The sequence below is a fragment of the Gopherus evgoodei genome, unplaced genomic scaffold (assembly GCF_007399415.2).
Source record: "Gopherus evgoodei ecotype Sinaloan lineage unplaced genomic scaffold, rGopEvg1_v1.p scaffold_103_arrow_ctg1, whole genome shotgun sequence".
In the NCBI taxonomy this organism is placed as follows: domain Eukaryota; kingdom Metazoa; phylum Chordata; order Testudines; family Testudinidae; genus Gopherus; species Gopherus evgoodei.
In genome coordinates, this window is record NW_022059766.1 from 29,232 (window position 1) to 46,818 (window position 17,587).

The 17,587-nt window shown below is 56.1% G+C and overlaps 1 pseudogene; it reads right to left on the bottom strand.

Moving 5' to 3' along the window:
* LOC115639678 overlaps positions 1-17,587 on the bottom strand; it is a 42,224-nt pseudogene that overhangs the window by 21,679 nt on the left and 2,958 nt on the right.

Here is a 17,587-nt window from a genome sequence, read left to right on the forward strand (position 1 = left end):
CACCTGAACTCCCTCCCAGAGCCCGCACCCCCTCCTGCACCCCAACATTCTGCCCCAGCCTAGAGCCCGACCCCTCACCCCCTCCCACACCCAAACTCCCTCCCAGAGCTAGACCCCTCACCCCCTCCCGCACCCAAATTCCCAGAGCCCGACCCCTCCCCCCTCCACATCCAAACTCCCTCTCAGGCCCTGCACCCCCTCCTTCACCCCAGCCTAGAGCCCATACCCTGCACCTGAACTTCCTCCCAGAGCCCACACCCCCTCCTGCACCCCAACATTCTGCCCCAGCCTAGAGCCTGACCCCTCACCCCCTCCCACACCCAAACTCCCTCTCAGGCCCTGCACCCCCTCCTGCACCCCACACCCCTGCCCCAGCCCACACCCCGCACCCAAACTCCGTCCCAGACCCCAAACCCCCTCCTGCACCCCAACATTCTGCCCCCGCCTAGAGCCCGACCCCTCACCCCCTCCCACACCCAAACTCTCCCCCAGCCTCGTGGAAGTGAGCAAGGCTGGGGGAGAGCGAGCGACAGAGGGTGGATGGAGTGAGTGGGGCGGGGCGTGGCCTCATGGAGGGGGCGGGGCAAGTGTATTTGGGTTTGTGCAATTAGAAATTGGTGACCCTACCAGGTGGGCATGTGGCAGCCCTGGCCGTGCCGGAAGAGCGCACCCAGCATCGCAGCCGGCAGCTCGCTAGACACCAGCCAGCACAGGGGCAGCACTGCCCGAATGTCAGGCGGACCACGTCCATGCAGGCCCAGCTTGTGTGCGTGGGGGCCCATTGACTGGTCTGCCCTGGGGCCCGGAATTGCTGCCGGCCGGCCTGCCTGCCTGCCTAGCAGCATACACAGCTACAGTCTCATCTGTGTTTTCAGTTTATAAGTAAAAGTCTCTGTACAAACCAATGTGTTTCCATGCTGAGATTAAAATACCGCACAATGAATCACACGTCAGCACAGCGCTGAGGGCCGAGTACCATAAGGTGCTGAGAGCTTTTGCCTGGTGACGTCCCTGGGAGCTGAGAGCAGGCCCTGGCCACATCGTGTACAATTGCTAAATATTCGTACTCTGCGAACTGCCTGTTTGCGAGCAGGAGACGCTGTGCTGGAGATCAGAGACAGGTGGCTTTGAGGGGTGGCAGTTTGGGATTCTTGTCTGGAGAGTTTTCTACCAACATCTGAACCACTCTGCCATCATGACCTGCTCTGAGCAAGGTAAGGCAATGTGGTGATGCCAGCGCGTGCGCCTTGTCTACACTAGCACTCCCACTGTTGCTACCACGACTTCCACTGGCTTCAGTAGGCATTGGATCAGCTCCCCGACGAGCAGCTACGGCAGATCGTGGAGGTGCTAACTTTGGAAGGGGAAAACTCAGGGCAAGATTCTCCCCCGGAACCCCTTCTTGTGTTGGGCTTTGATGCTCAGCTCCCCTTACGGGCATAGACCCAGGGGTGACGAGTTATATACACTCGTGGTGCCTGGGCTCCAGCAATATTCAGGGCCAGGGGGCCCAGCTCCACCAATGTTTGGGGCTGAGTCTCTCCCCCGGCCCCACCTGCCACCCCCGTGCACCTCCCCCGAGTATCCCCCCCACACCCCTTGCTGGCCCCGTGCACGTCCCTGGCCCTGGAGCCTGCAGCTCACCCTGACTCTGCTTTGCCGGCTCCCAGCATCAACTGGTGCCACATGGTCCTAGTGCCCCCCAAACAATAATGGCAGGGCAGGCAGCCCTTATTCTGCCCTTCTACCCCAGCCCTGAGCCTCTCCAACGTCCCAAACCCCTCAACCCCAGCCAGAACCCTCAGCCCCCCCACCCTAATCCTCTGCCCCAGCCCTGAGCCCCCTCCTGCATCATGAACCCCTCATCCCCCCCACCCTAATCCTCTGCCCCAGCCCTGACCCCCTCCTGCATTATGAACCCCTCATCCCCAGCCAAAGCCTTCATCCCCCCACACCCTAATCCTCTGCCCCAGCCCTGAGCTGCCTCCTGCATCATGAACCCCTCATCCCCAGCCAAAGCCTTCATCCCCCCACACCCTAATCCTCTGCCCCAGCCCTGAGCCCCTCCTGCATTATGAACCCCTCATCCCCAGCTGAAGCCCTCACCCCCCACACCCTAATCCTCTGCCCCAGCCCTGAGCCCCCTCCTGCCTCATGAACCCCTCATCCACAGCCAAAGCCCTCACCCCCACACCCTAATCCTCTGCCCCAGCCCTGAGCCCCCTCCTGCATCATGAACCCCTCATCCCCCCCACCCTAATCCTCTGCCCCAGCCCTGAGCCCCTCCTGCATTATGAACCCCTCATCCCCAGCCAAAGCCCTCACCCCCCGCACCCTAATCCTCTGCCCCAGCCCTGAGCCCCCTCCTGCATCATGAACCCCTCATCCCCCCACCCTGATCCTCTGCCCCAGCCCTGAGCCCCTCCTGCATTATGAACCCCTCATCCCCAGCCAAAGCCCTCACCCCCACACCCTAATCCTCTGCCCCAGCCCTGAGCCCCTCCTGCATTATGAACCCCTCATCCCCAGCCAAAGCCCTCACCCCCCACACCCTAATCCTCTGCCCTAGCCCTGAGCCCCCTCCTGCATCATGAACCCCTCATCCCCAGCCAAAGCCCTCACCCCCACACCCTAATCCTCTGCCCCAGCCCTGAGCTGCCTCCTGCATCATGAACCCCTCATCCCCAGCCAAAGCCTTCATCCCCCCACACCCTAATTCTCAGCCCCAGCCAGAGCCCTCATCACCTTGCACTGCACCTAATCCTCTGCTCCAGCCCTGAGCCCCCTCCTGCATCATGAACCCCTTATCCCCAGCCCCACCCCACATCCCAACCCTCTGCCCTAGCCCTGAGCCCCTCCCCCACCCCAAACCCCTCATCAGCCCCACAGTACTGACCCCTGCACCCCCTCCTATCTCCAAACTCCATCCCAGAGCCTGCACCCCAGACCGCCTCCCCCACCCAAACTCCCTCCCAGAGCCTTAGGCAGGTGGGGAACGGAGTTTGGCGGCGGGGTGGGTTCTGGGCACCAGCAAAATTTCTACAAACCTGCCACCCCTGCATAGACCTGGGGCAGAATTCCAACCATTTGCTTGCACCTGGGCGGGGGGTGATACGGGAGCACGTATGGAGACCTCCCCCTCAGAGAAGAATAATGACCAGTTAACGCCCATGATACAGAGTACGTTAGACACTGTGCGACAACCAGCAAAGCCGTCATTACCATGATCACTTTAGCATCTCAAGAGTGTAAAAGTATCTGAAAATGTTAATTGCCATAGAGACAAAATGTCTCTCTCCCACCATCCACGTGCATAATTCTCACTATTGCACCTGTGTCATGGTATAATTCCCCACTCTGAACCTTAGCGTCCAAAAGATGGGGTACCAGCATGAATTCCTCTACGCTCAATTACCAGCTTAGAACCTGTAGCGCTGCCACCAACCAGGAATTCCAGTGCCTGGTACACTCTGGTCCCCCCAAAACCTTGCCCGGGGACCCCCAAGACCCAGACCCTCTGGATCTTAACACAAGGAAAGTAAACCCTTTCCCTCACCGTTGCCTCTCCCAGGCTTCCCCTCCCTGGGTTACCCTGGAAGATCACTGTGTGATTCAAACTCCTTGAATCTTAAAACAGAGAGGACAATTCACCTTCCCCCCTCCTTCTCTTTCCCCCTCCCAGACTCTCCCTGAGAGAAGGTAATCCTGGCACAGAGAGAAATCAGCCTCTCTCTCCCTCTTCCCTCCTTACTCCCCACCAATTCCCTGGTGAATCCAGACCCCGTCCCCTGGGGTCTCACCAGAATAAAAAAAACAATCAGGTTCTTAAACAAGAAAAGCTTTTAATTAAAGAAAGAAAAACAGTACAAATTATCTTTGTAAATTTTAAGATGGAATAGGTACAGGGTCTTTCAGCTATAGACACTGGGAATATCCTCCCAGCCTAAGTATACAAGTACAAATTAAAATCCTTTCAGCAAAATACACATTTGAACTCCTTCCAGCCAAATACACATTTGCAAATAAAGAAAACAAACATAAGCCTAACTCGCCTTATCTACCTAGTACTCACTATTCTGGACATATAAGAGCTTGTGTCGGAGAGATTGGAGAGAAACCTGGTTGCATGTCTGGTTCCTCTGAGCCCCCAGAGAGAACAACAACCGAACACTAACAGCACACACACAAACTTCCCTCCCTCAAGATTTGAAAGTATTCTGTCCTCTGATCGGTCCTCTGGTCAGGTGACAGCCAAACTCACTGAACTTGTTAACCCTTTACAGGCAAAAGAGAGATGAAGTACTTCTGTTCTATTAACTCTTACTATCTGTTTATGACAACCTGGTTTCCAGCCATTAAGAAAACAAAACCCCACAGATCTTTAAATACTAGCACATCTTGTCAGATTCCAGTAAGGGTTTGGATTTCTCTGAGGTTTCTTTCTCCCTTCCTTCTACTTGCTCCAAGAGGTTAAAATATTGATAATAACAAAAACATACACACTTAAAATAAACCACCACCACCAAGATGACACAATGCCCCCCCCCAGAGTCACATCTCACCCTCAAAACAGAATTGTCTCATTATAAAGCCAGGTGCAGCAAAGAGTATTAATATGATGCTTTTGTAGTAAGCTTTGGACTTCTCAGGGGAGGGGTGTAAAGCTGCATTTCTGTTTCACCATGTAACAATTTCATAAATTCAGAAAAACAGCCACACTGGGTCAGACCAAAGGTCCATCTAGTGCAGTGTCCTGTCTTCTGACAGTGGCCAATATCAGGTGCCCCAGAGGGACTGAACAGAACAGGGAATCATCAAGTGATCCATCCCCTGTGGCCCATTCCCAGCTTCTACCAAACAGAGGCCAGGGACACCATCGCTGCCCCGCCTGGCTAATAGCCATTGATGGACCTGTCCTCCATGAACTTATCTGGTTCTTTTTTAAGCCCTGTTATAATCTTGGCCTTCATACATCCCCCAGCAAAGAGTTCCATGGGTTGACTGTACGTTGTGTGCAGAAGTTTTAAACCTGCTGCCTATTAATTTCATTTGGTGACCCCTAGTACTTGTGTTATGAGGAGGAGTAAACAACGCTTCTTTCTCCACACCAGTCATGATTTTATAGACTTTCTCATATCCTCCTTAGTCATCTCTTTTCCAAGCTGAATAGTCCCAGTCTTATTAATCTCTCCTCATACAGCACCCGTTCCATACCCCAAATCATTTTTGTTGCCCTTTTCTGAACCTTTTCAAGTCCAATAGCTCTTGGAGGAATAGAGCCTTCACCCATTGACATCACTGGGAGCTGAGAGCCCCTTGAGAGAACAGGCTGGGCCCATCGTGTACAATTGCTAAATATTCGTACTCTGTGAACTGCCTGTTTGCGAGCAGGAGATGCTATGGTGGAGATCAGAGACTGGCGGCTTCGAGGGACGGCAGTTTGGGATTCTTGTCCGGAGAGTTTTCTACCAATTGAACCCCTGTGCAACCAATTGATAACCTCACAGATGTTGAGGCCAGAAGAGATCCTTGTGAGTCTCTAGCCAAGCTGTGGGCATCACACAGGTCACGGGCTGTTCCCCTGAGCACCTTGCCATGGAGGTGGATATTAACCCTCGTGCTTCAGGGCTTCAGCCAATCGCCAACTCTTAGGGATCTGGATGGGATGTGTTTGGAGGGGAAGATTATTCCACATCTACTGCTGATGGGATCTTACGCCTTCCCCTGAAATGTTCGGAGCTGGCCAGTGCCACAGACAGGCACTAGCCTGGAAGGATCTGGGGTCTGACCCACTCTGGCAAGTCCTGTGTTCCCAGGTAAGTGACACTGCTGTGACTGCATGAAGCATTTCTCTTGTAGACCAGCATCCAGGTTCTAGTTAAATACTTATAGGAAGGATGAATTTACCACTGCCCCAGGCAGTCAGTTCCCATGATTGGAGACCCCCCACTCCGCACCAGTGTAACTATCTCACCCAGCAGTATCCTACCATGCTGCCTTATTGACTGGGAAGGGCCAGACGGGATGGTTAATTCTGATGGCAAAAAACAGGCAATGTAACTCCCTGCTCAGTCCGAGGCCATTTGCCCTGCCGATGGGTCAGTGAGCCCCCCCGCCCTCCCAGCATGCACTCGCACCGTAGCACACCAGTCTGGGGGGTCCCACAGTAGGTAACATGCACTGGGTGTTAGCTCTGTTTAATTGCACTGTACGGGGTGGGGGGATTTTCACCCCCCTGAGCAATGCAGTTACACTGGCCTCATTCCCTCGTGCAGACCAGGCCTTAGATTTAAGCTCTTCAGGGCAGGACCCATCGGTTTGCCCAGCACAAGGAGGCCCTGTCTCCAGTTACTATCATAGTACAAATGATGAACAAAGTAGGCGTGAGACAGGCACACAAGGTGTCAGTGACTCCAGTTTATGGTCTAACAGCTCAAGACCAAGCCCCAGAAGCAGCCACGTCCAGGGGCGGGGTAAGGCCGACACGTCAGCCTTAATGCTGGCTCAGCGCGGGGGGCTGCTAACGGCAGTTCAGTTTCACTTTAATGCTCTGACTGTAGGCACGGCTCTGTCCTAAAGCCAGCGGGTGCGAGGGAAGATGGTCAGACAGTCAGACAGGGAACACTACAGTCCCACAGGGTTTTGGCTACTGTTACTCTCAAGCCTTTGGCCCCCTCAACAGTGTCTTGATGCAGCGTCCGTACTAGGGAGTATAAAGAACAACCACATACTTATTTACTGGGGGAGTCACTCGGCTGGGTCGTGCCTGGAAGCCAAGGGCAGAGGCTCAGGATGTGGTGGAAAGTAAGGCACAATCCCATCTGCTGGATATTTTCAAGCCTTTGGAGTGACATGGTTTTGGAGCGGCAGGTGAGGGCGTGGTGGCAGAACTTAGAAATATGACTGCCGTGTCACCGCTTGGTCCTTTTGTGCAAAGCGTATGCAACAGCCCAGGCTCACATGATGAGGGAGGAGATCTAACCACTGTGGCCTGCGGCTCCAGAGCATCTCGTACACCGTGTCCCATACAGTGTAGCGTCTATTGTGTGTCCCTACCAAGTAGTGACCAAGGGAAGGCGTGACAGCAGTGCCTCCCCCGCCCCCCCCGTGTGGTACGTCCTGTGGAATGGCCAGCCTGGCAATCCTTGCACGCCCAAACTCCCCCTGGCGGGCAGGGTACACTAGAAACGCAGCTCCCAGTCTATGGTGTCCTACGTGTGAAGTCTCAGGGGTCACAGACTGATTTCACGGGGGGTGCCCAGGTGTGGCAGGAGGCAGAGTTCAGCTCACTGGTGTTAGACAGATGTGCTCCCATTGCAATCTCTCTCCCACGCCCTTGCTTAGCTCCCCTCCAGCCTACAGGGGCCCTGTTTCACAGCCTGCATGCTCTGGGGTCTCTGTCCCCTTCGTGGATACTCTGGTGTTTCAGGAGGTGCTGCTTTTGGGCGAAGCCTTTCCCGCACTCCCCACAGCGGTGGGGCCGCTCCCCCATGTGGTTCTGCTGGTGCCAGACCAAGTTGGGTTTCTGGGCGAAGCCCTTCCCGCACTCCCCACACCGGTGGGGCCGCTTCCCTGTGTGGTTCTGCTGGTGCCGGACCAAGTTGGGTTTCTGAGCGAAGCCCTTCCCGCACTCCCCACACCGGTGAGGCCGCTCCCCCCATGTGGTTCTGTTGGTGCCGGACCAGGCTGAGTTTCTGGGCGAAGCCCTTCCCGCACTCCCCACACCGGTGGGGCCGCTTCCCTGTGTGGTTCTGCTGGTGCCGGACCAAGTTGGGTTTCTGAGCGAAGCCCTTCCCGCACTCCCCACACCGGTGAGGCCGCTCCCCCCATGTGGTTCTGCTGGTGCCGGACCAGGCTGAGTTTCTGGGCGAAGCCCTTCCCGCACTCCCCACACCGGTGGGGCCGCTCCCCTGTGTGGTTCCGCTGGTGCTGTGTCAGGTTGGGATTCTGGCGGAAGCGCTTCCCGCACTCAGGGCACGGGTGGGGCTGCTCCCCGGTGTGGATCCGCTGGTGCCGGACCAGGTTGGGATTCTGGCGGAAGCGCTTCCCACACTCAGGGCACGGGTGGGGCTGCTCCCCGGTGTGGATGCGCTGGTGCCGGACCAGGTTGGGATTCTGGCAGAAGCGCTTCCCGCACTCAGGGCACGGGTGGGGCTGCTCCCCGGTGTGGATGCGCTGGTGCCAGACCAGGTTGGGATTCTGGCGGAAGCGCTTCCCACACTCAGGGCACGGGTGGGGCTGCTCCCCTGTGTGGTTCCGCTGGTGCTGGACCAGGTTGGGATTCTGGCGGAAGCGCTTCCCGCACTCAGGGCACGGGTGGGGCTGCTCCCCAGTGTGGATGCGCTGGTGCCGGACCAGGTTGGGATTCTGGCAGAAGCGCTTCCCGCACTCCCCGCACAGGAGGGGCCACTCCCCGGTGTGGATCTGCTGGTGCCGGACCAGGTTGGGATTCTGGCGGAAGCGCTTCCCGCACTCAGGGCACGGGTGGGGCTGCTCCCCGGTGTGGATGCGCTGGTGCCGGACCAGGTTGGGATTCTGGCAGAAGCGCTTCCTGCACTCCCCGCACAGGAGGGGCCAGTCCCCGGTGTGGATCTGCTGGTGCCGGACCAGGTTGGGATTCTGGCGGAAGCGCTTCCCGCACTCAGGGCACGGGTGGGGCTGCTCCCCGGTGTGGATGCGCTGGTGGATGGTGAGGGCCGACCACCAGCTGAAGCTCTTCCCACACTCTCTGCAGATGAACTGCCGCCGCCCGGGGAAGGGTCTGTGCCCCGCAGGAGGCTTCTGGAAGGCCAGGGGATGTGGCTCCCACTGGACGTTCTGCGGGAACTGGCCCACGGCGAAGCGCCACTCCCCAGCCTGGGCCAGCTGGGGCCCGTTCAGGCCGATCTGTCCCACCGAGTGCTGTTGGGCCAGGAGAGCCGGCTGCCAGCCCACACCCAGCCCACGTCACTGCGGGGGAAGGGCCTGTGTCCCGGCACACTCTGCGGAGGGACAAGGAGACGCGGTGTGCGAGCCAGGCTCTGGCTGTGTTCGCACGCCCACCGGCAGCCCTTCCCCCACATGCCTGCGCCGGTGCAGCCGCAGCGCGCCCCGGCTTTTGAGCTCTGCCCGCCCAGGGACCCCAGCAGGCCCCGTCCCCCCAGTGCCTGCACTGGTACAGGAGGAGGTGCTGCTTCTGGGGGAAGCGCTTCCCGCACTCAGCACACGGGGGGGGCCGCTCCCTGGTGTGGATCTGCTGTGGATGTTCAGAGCCGACCCCCAGGTGAAGCTCTTCCCGCACTCACGGCAGAGGAACTGCCACCGCCTGGGCTGGGCTTTGGGTGGCCTCATAAGGGGCAGCTGCCAGCCAAAGCCACTGCTGCCCTCAGCCCACACCAGCACCTTGTCTCGCAGTGGGACCCATGTTCCAGTCTCCTTGAACCGCCTGTCCCTGGCATGGGACTGCCGGTGCACCGCAAGCACTATGGGGCGGGGGAAGCTCCACTGGCACTCGGGCAGGCGTGCCTCCTCTTGGGGGTGCGGGTTTTCTGGTGCTTGAGGAGGTGCTGCTTCTGGGCGAAGCCCTTCCCGCACTCGGCACACAGCTGGGGCCGCTCCCCAGTGTGGTTCCGCTGGTGCCGTGCCAGGCCGGGCTTCTGGCTGAAGCTCTTCCCACACCTGCTGCATTTGTACGGCTTCTCGCTGGTGTGGGTCCATTGGTGGATGTTGAGGGACGACCACCAGCTAAACCAGAGCTGCCAAGATGAGGTCGCTCAGAGGTCCAGGGGCAGGATGCACCCAGCTGAGGGACACTTCGTAAGCAGTGCCCCTGGCCCGGCGGGGGCACTGAACATCCATTCTCTTGTCCCCTTCCCGGTGCCCTTACAGACACCTCAGTCCCCAGTGCCCTCCTCCACCTGCCTGGCTCCCACAGGCGTCTTCTCTTTCCCTGTCACTTTACACTGGTTTGTGCAATTCCTTCTTCTGCCAGAACACTGGAAAATAGTCCCCTTTTCTGGGAGCATCCCCTGGGCTTCTGCCTTCTCCACATGGTCCTCACGTTGCTTCTCTTTCTTGATGTTGTTCACAGGCAGAACTTCTGCGATATTAGAGAGAGAGAGAGCGAGATCCGGACGTTACTTCAGACGCTGGTAACAAAGGAAAACTCCACTGTTAGGAAACATTCGATTCACAACCAAGCCACCAGAATAACTTCTTCCAGCAGCAAAAATGCACTTAACACACCCGTGAGTCATCATTCCAGGTCAGCTGGCTTTGAAGCACTTACTCTTCTGAATATTCACTGAGGCAGAGAAATGGCCCAAACTGTCCCAAATCCCCTTCTTTTACTCACACTGTCTCGTCACTAGCACAGGGCACTGTGGCGGCTGGGGTAAGGGGAATGCAGACAGTTTTCTGGATGGATGGAAGGGATTTTTAAGGCAATCTAGAGCATTTTAGCTCTTGGTCTCTGGTTCTCTGCAGCCCAAGGAGGTCCTGGAGCAAGCTGTTATGTGGAAGCAGTTTGACAGCTTGTGTGAAAGGAGCTGAGGGTTGGACAGGTTTCCACATTCAGTCGCGATTCAGTCACACGCCCCTCCCTCCCCCCCCGAGTGGTGTAGAGACACGATTCAGTCACACACACCCCCCGAGCGGCGTGGAGACGCGATTCAGTCACACACACACACACACACCCCGAGCGGCGTGGAGACACGATTCAGTCACACACACACACACACACACACACCCCGAGCGGCATGGAGACGCGATTCAGTCACACACACACACACACACCCCGAGCGGCGTGGAGACACGATTCAGTCACACACACACCCCGAGTGGTGTAGAGACACGATTCAGTCCTGCCCCACCCCCCCGAGCGGCGTGGAGATGCGATTCAGTCACACACACACACACACACACACACCCCGAGCGGCGTGGAGACGCGATTCAGTCACACACACACACACCCCGAGTGGCGTGGAGACGCGATTCAGTCACACACACACACACACACACCCCGAGTGGCGTGGAGACACGATTCAGTCCTGCCCCACCCCCCCGAGCGGCGTGGAGATGCGATTCAGTCACACACACACACACACACACACACACACACCCCGAGCGGCGTGGAGACGCGATTCAGTCACACACACACACACACACCCCGAGTGGCATGGAGACGCGATTCAGTCTCTCACACACACACACACACACACCCCGAGCGGTGTAGAGACATGATTCAGTCACACACACACACACCCCAAGTGGCGTAGAGACACGATTCAGTCACACACACACACACCCCGAGTGGCGTGGAGACGCGATTCAGTCCCCCCCCCCCCGAGTGGTGTGGAGACGCGATTCAGTCACACACACACACACATACACACACACACACCCTGAGCGGCGTAGAGACATGATTCAGTCACACACACACGCACCCCCCAAGCAGCGTAGAGACACGATTCAGTCCTGCCCCACCCCCCCAAGCGGCGTAGAGACGCGATTCAGTCACACACACACCCCCCCAGTGGCGTGGAGACGCGATTCAGTCACACACACACACCCCAAGCGGCGTAGAGACGCGATTCAGTCACACACACACACACACACACACCCCAAGTGGCGTAGAGACATGCTCGATATAAGAATGTGGACTCAGTGTCCGTGTAGACACGGCATTGCTTACACCGACTGTTGCTGGCCTCCGGGAGCCGCCCACAACGCCCCACACTGAGAATACAATTGATACGTGCGCTCCCGCTGGGGACACACCCGCCGACACAAGGAGCAATGTGTGCACAGGCACAAGCGATGTAATAACTGCAGGGCCTGTGTGCCACGTAAGTTAGGGAGACATCATGTTGTAACGTAGACATGGCCGAGGCCATGGCGGTATCGCTCTGCAGTAATTACCCCTCGCTGAGTTTAGGTCGGTAACCGTCCCCGTGGAGCCAGAGGGCAGTCCCCAGCTCCGGAGATACAGAGAACAGACGCCTGGGAATGGTCTGTGTCCTCCTCCCAGCACTGCTCAGTAGGATAGGCCATGGAGCTTTCCACGCGTCCGGGGGCTCCCTTCTGGCCCCGCGGCTGGGGCGGGACAGCATCCCGGGAGCACGTGCTGTATGTGGGGCTCTTTACAAGCTGGACAGTTAAATGCAGGAAAGAGGTTGTTTGCAAAGTGCTGTTTCCAAGACTAAAGCCAAGCTGAAGTATTTTAGAGGCAGCTTATATCTATCGGCCTTTACTACTGTTCAATTTGTATATTACAGTAGCAGTCAAAAGTCGAAGCAGGTTCCCTGCCCTGGAGAGCTTTCTGCTAAACAACTCGCCCTGTGGCACCAAGCTGGGATCCTGGGGGGTGACGGGGGAGACCGCGGCACCGGATTGGCCAGCAGGATAGTAGACAGGGAGTCCTGAGTTCTGGCCCCTGTTCTGACACGACTCTCCCACGGCCCCGGGGGAATTCTCCAGGCACTTTGTGGAGGATCTGGCTCCTAAGAAAGCAAAGGGAAAAGTGATCTAGATGAAATCACTACAAGCTGGGTGCACAACTGGTTGAAAGATTGGACTCAAAGTGGAGTTATCAATAGTTTGCTGTCAAATTGGGAGGGTGCATCTGGTGGGGTCCTGTACCTTCAACTGCCACAAGACCAAACTTCCTCTCTGCCTCTAGCATATCATGTGGCAGTGAGTTCCACAGGTTAATTATGCACTGTATAAAAATGTCCTTTTATTCCCTTTCAGTTTCATTGGGGGGTCCCCTCATTCTCCTGTCACACAAAAGTGTGAATGGGATTCACTTTCTTTGGACTAGTTGTTATTTTGCGCATTCCCTCTCATGTGACTCCCCTGGAAACAGGTCTAATCGTACCAATCCCTCTAGCCATTTTCACTGCCCATCTTTGGAGTCCAGCTGCTTCAGCTCTTTTTTGCCATCTCACTTAACCCCCCTATGTTTTCTGTCACCTCTGATGACCCCCTTTTTCTCCTCCTTGATATTTATTCTCATCACCCAAATCCTCAGGTCAGTGCCCCTTTGCAATGAAACCTGGGGCTCCCACCAGCCCGAACCTTTCTCCCTCTCCTGGATTCCCCCTCTGCCTTACAGTCCCCCCATCTGGAATCAGCTCCCCATGGACTCCCGTAAGCTGACCAGTCACCAACAGTAAAAGAAAATGCAACACCCATCTCCTGCCCATGGCGCTTTCCTCACATTCTGTATCTAAGCAAACCTGTCCCCTGCCTGGTGGCTTTTCTTACCCTGTGTGTGTAAAGGGTCCTTTTCATCACGCAGTGGGCGAGACCCTGGGGGAAAGGGGCTGCAGCATAATAGAGCGACCATCTATTTCACAGCTCAACTCAGGGTCCAGAGCAGATGATTTACTCCAACCCCCACAGCGGGGGGCTTCCTCTGCTCTCCAACAGTTACCAAGGGAAGTAAAGTTTCAATAGTCTCCATTGTTCACACCTGTTTCCCTCCACTTCTGCTTCAATCCAAATCCTGCTCTGCCCATGCAGAGATGCACGGACACCAGTGTACTGGCCACCCACACTGAAATGCAGCCGGCACCGTGGCCTGACCTGGGAGAGCCCCTGGAGCATGTCACCTGCCCTTTTGGCCCTGGAGCCGAGCAGCTGGTTTCCTCTTCTCCTGCCCCAAGTTTAATCTGGTTGCTCAGGAGGCAGCCTGGCCTCTGCCCCCTTCCCAGGGGAGTGAGACTGACCCCGCCCACCACCCCCTGTTTGCACAGACTACAACAAACGTTTCCAAGTGGAGGGGAGCTCGTGGGAAGGTTTGGCAACCCCACAAGGACATCAATCGCTGAGCTCCACAAGCCAGGCCATGTGGGGAGCCTGCTCGATGGGGGCAAAGCTCTGGCCCTGCCTGTGCAATGCAGAATTCATGCAACAGCAGGTGCAGGGATCCCGTTGGGTGGCGGAGATTACAGAGAGATGCAGACCCCCCCAGATCTACATACACACACATCCCCACTCGCATTGCTGGAGATGGGCTCCGAAGAGCATCCCAGAAAGAGAGAGAGAAAATACCTTTGGAGCTAAAGGGGGAAACACTCAGGGCCTGGGCCCAGTTACTGTTTTCCTGGCTGACAATTGAGTCCTGCCTGTGCTAGGCCTGGACTCCGGCCAAGGGTTGGCTTGGGGCCCTGACAATCCAAAAGGCCAGAGCAATCAAAGGTTTGCTCTGGGGGGGGGGGAAATAAAGGCAGGTAAAGTTGAGGGTAGCAGGAAGGCAGCTGCCATTGGCTCCTTTTCTCAGATGACCCAAACCCTCCTATTGCAGGAGGTGGTGGGGAGGTTAGGGGGTGGCTGACAGCTCTGAGGAAGGGCTTTGATCTCAGGGCCCAATAGCCAGTGGATTCCCCAGCTCCCTGGCCAGCCACAGTACTGGGAAGTGATCGAATTAACCCCAGCGTCTCCAGGAGCAAACAGGCCTCAGCTGGGCGTGGAGAGGAGTGCCCAGCCCTGCTAGTGTTGGCTCGGGATACCAGCTCCGGCGCTGAGACACGGCTGGGGCACTAGTCATTGTACCCATTGTACAGCACCGTGCACATCTGCAGCTAGGTGACTGTGTGTCGTGCGGCAGCATTGCGAGTAGCTAAAATGTCCAGTTCTCGAGCGACAAGGTGGGGGAGGTCATATCGTTTAGTGTGCTGACTTCGATGGGGAGAGCGTTGGTGCAGTAAGACGTGACGTCCCCAGCTGGGCCTCTCTCAGATCCTGGGGCCAACATGGCTGCAACTTCACCACAGACAACAGGTCTTGCGTGACAGCGCCCGTAATGCAGGAGTAAAGCTCAGGGACGGAAGATGAAGCTGGCACACCCAGAGCACTTCCTCTCTCTTCAGCCTCCTTGGGGGCATCTACACAGCAAGCAGCACCCTCTGCCATGGGGTGTCAGAGCCTGGGCTGCAGTACAAGGCTTGCAGGACTCGCACGGTGACACTAAAAATGTCATGTAGACTTGGAGCTCTGAACACCAGGGAGACGTGGTGGGTGCAGAGCCCGCGCTCCAGCCCAAGCCCCAAGGCTATGGGGCTATTTTTAGCACCATAGCCGGAGCTCTGGGCTTGAGAACTTGCTGGGTAGATGCCCCCTTTGGCTCATGGGTGCAGCACAGCCTGTGTCTTGCCAGGTCTTCCCAGCTTGCCGTGTTGATGTTGAAAGTTTTCCAGTCCCGCTTGGAAATGTCCTTAAACCTGAGGCTAGGTTGGCCCAGTGGCCTTGGGCCATCGGCACGGTCTCCTTACAGGGGACCCCCTGGAAAGCATCTGTTAAGATAAGTTCCTGTCTGCATCCTAAAAACTTGCCCATACCGGTATTGCCCTGGCCTCTTCTTTTGTCATTCAGTGTTAAACGAATTCTAAACTATATGCATTTCCTCACCTTTTGGGGGTGAAGCCAGACTTTCAGGCACCTGCTCCCCTACTTGGTGTAAACTTTGCTTGTATCAATCAGAAACGAACACACACAGTTTTTGGGCCCCGTCCCCTATGACACTTCTATGATGTCATAGTGGGTACTTTAGGCTGGTCTGCCATGTGCAGGCAGAAGAGGAGAAAGAAAAACAAATCCTGTGTACCTTGTGCACACCCGTAACCGAGCCTGATCACCTCAAAGCCTCTCTCAGCTCACGTGTTTTAAGCAGAGTTTCTACGTTTGCCGGTCGTTATGAGTTGGTTTGTATTCGTAAGTATTGGTTATTACTAAATGCTGCATCTGTGTTTATAAATATTGTTTACTGCATCTTTGTTTATAAATATTGTTTGATAGTAAATACTTTAGCCATTGTATGTTTTAAGTTCCATTAACCCTATTAGCTAATCATACGCTGCTCCCCTACCCTTTGTAACTATCCCCAATAAAACTTTAAATTAATTAATTTTAGTTGTGTGCGTGCCTGCAGTTTGCATCATGACCCATACCCTCCTTGCATCCCTTACCTATACAATCTATTGCCACGTGCAGCCTGGTAAATAACAGGTCTGGATTTTTCTTTCGCCCCTAAAAGTACGTGGCAATCTACAGCATCCATGCGGGCAGATGTCCTAGCCAACGGAGATGCCTGTGGTGGAAAATAATAATTAAACTTGACACTTTTGCTTTCTCCTGTATTTCAGTGTCTGTAATTTTGGTTCCCACTTGCCATTTAGAAGACGGGGAAGCCAGCAGGGGTGGAAGATACTCAGCTTTCTCTCATGCCTGCTACAGGCTGTCCAGGTCTCGCTCCCACCCACTTCCGGAAGTGGGATGGAAGAATCGCCCACACAAGGCAGAGCAGGTTGAATTAGACCAGTGATGCTCAGACTGAGGGTCCTGAGCTGCAAGTGACTCTTAAACGTGTCTCCTCTTTGCAATACATGATAGTAAAACACTGTGTGACTAAATTATTAACCAGTCAGGAGACTTCTACTGTGTTATTAACCAATTGTTGATAAAGAACTAGGTCAGTCATTTTGCTGTGGGAATAATATAACTATTTCTGTCATACTGTTTAAATGGGACTGTACAGAATTATATGAAACCATGAATTCACATGACTGGGCTCTTTTGGCTCATGCTGATGGCTAATTTGGCTCCTGAACCACTGAGGTCTGAGTATCACTGAATTAGACCAATTAACCTGATAGGCTGATTGATGAGGGAGCCCACTGAGGAGCAGACAGGGCTGGTATAAAGCCAGGAAGCTGGCAGCAGAAGAGAGCTGCAGGGGAAGTAGCCAATGGGAGCTGTGGAGCCGGCGCTCAGGGCGGGGGCAGCACACGGAGCCTCCCTGGCCACCCCTGAACTTAGCAGCCGCAGGGACATTCCAGCCACTTCCAGGAGCCATGCAGAGCAAGGGCAGGTAGGGAGCCTGCCTTAGCCCTGCTGCGCCGCCGACTGGACTGACCGGAGCCGCCAGGGTCCCCTTTCGAACGGAGGTTCCAGTTGAAAAACCAACTCCTGGCAACCCTCAGTGGCACGTGGGCTGGACCTGGCAGAAAGACTAGTCAAAGGCACGAGAACTGACATGCTGGGCTGGGCAAAGCTACTACCTGTGGTGTCTCGGGAAGCAGGGCTAGTGATCTTTTTTATAGCTTCCTTGTCAGGAATGAAGTGCGTAGGTGCTCCTAGGAACAGCAGAACGGCCACACTGGGTGAAATCAAAGGTCCATCCAGCCCAGTATCCTGCCTGCCGACAGTGTCCAGTGCCAGGTGCCCCAGAGGGAGTGAACCGAACAGGGAATCATCAAGTGATCCATCCCCCGGGAGTAGGGTTGCCAACTGTGTAATCACACAAACCCAAATGCCCCACCCCGCCCCCTTTCTGAGGCCCCGCCCAGCTCACTCCATCCATGGCTCCCTCTGTCGCTCACTCTCCCCCACCCTCACTCACTTTTAGCAGGCTGGGGCAGGGGCTTGGTGGAGGGCGGAGGTGCAGTCTCTGGGCAGGGGCTGAGGGGTTTGGAGTGTGTGAGGGGGCTCCAGGCTGAGCCTGGGGCAGGAGGGGGTGCAGGGTGCAAGTTGAGCGAGGGAGTTTGGGTGCTGGAGCAAGGGGTTGGAGTGCAGGCTCTGGGAGGTTGGGTGCTGGAGGGGGCTCAAG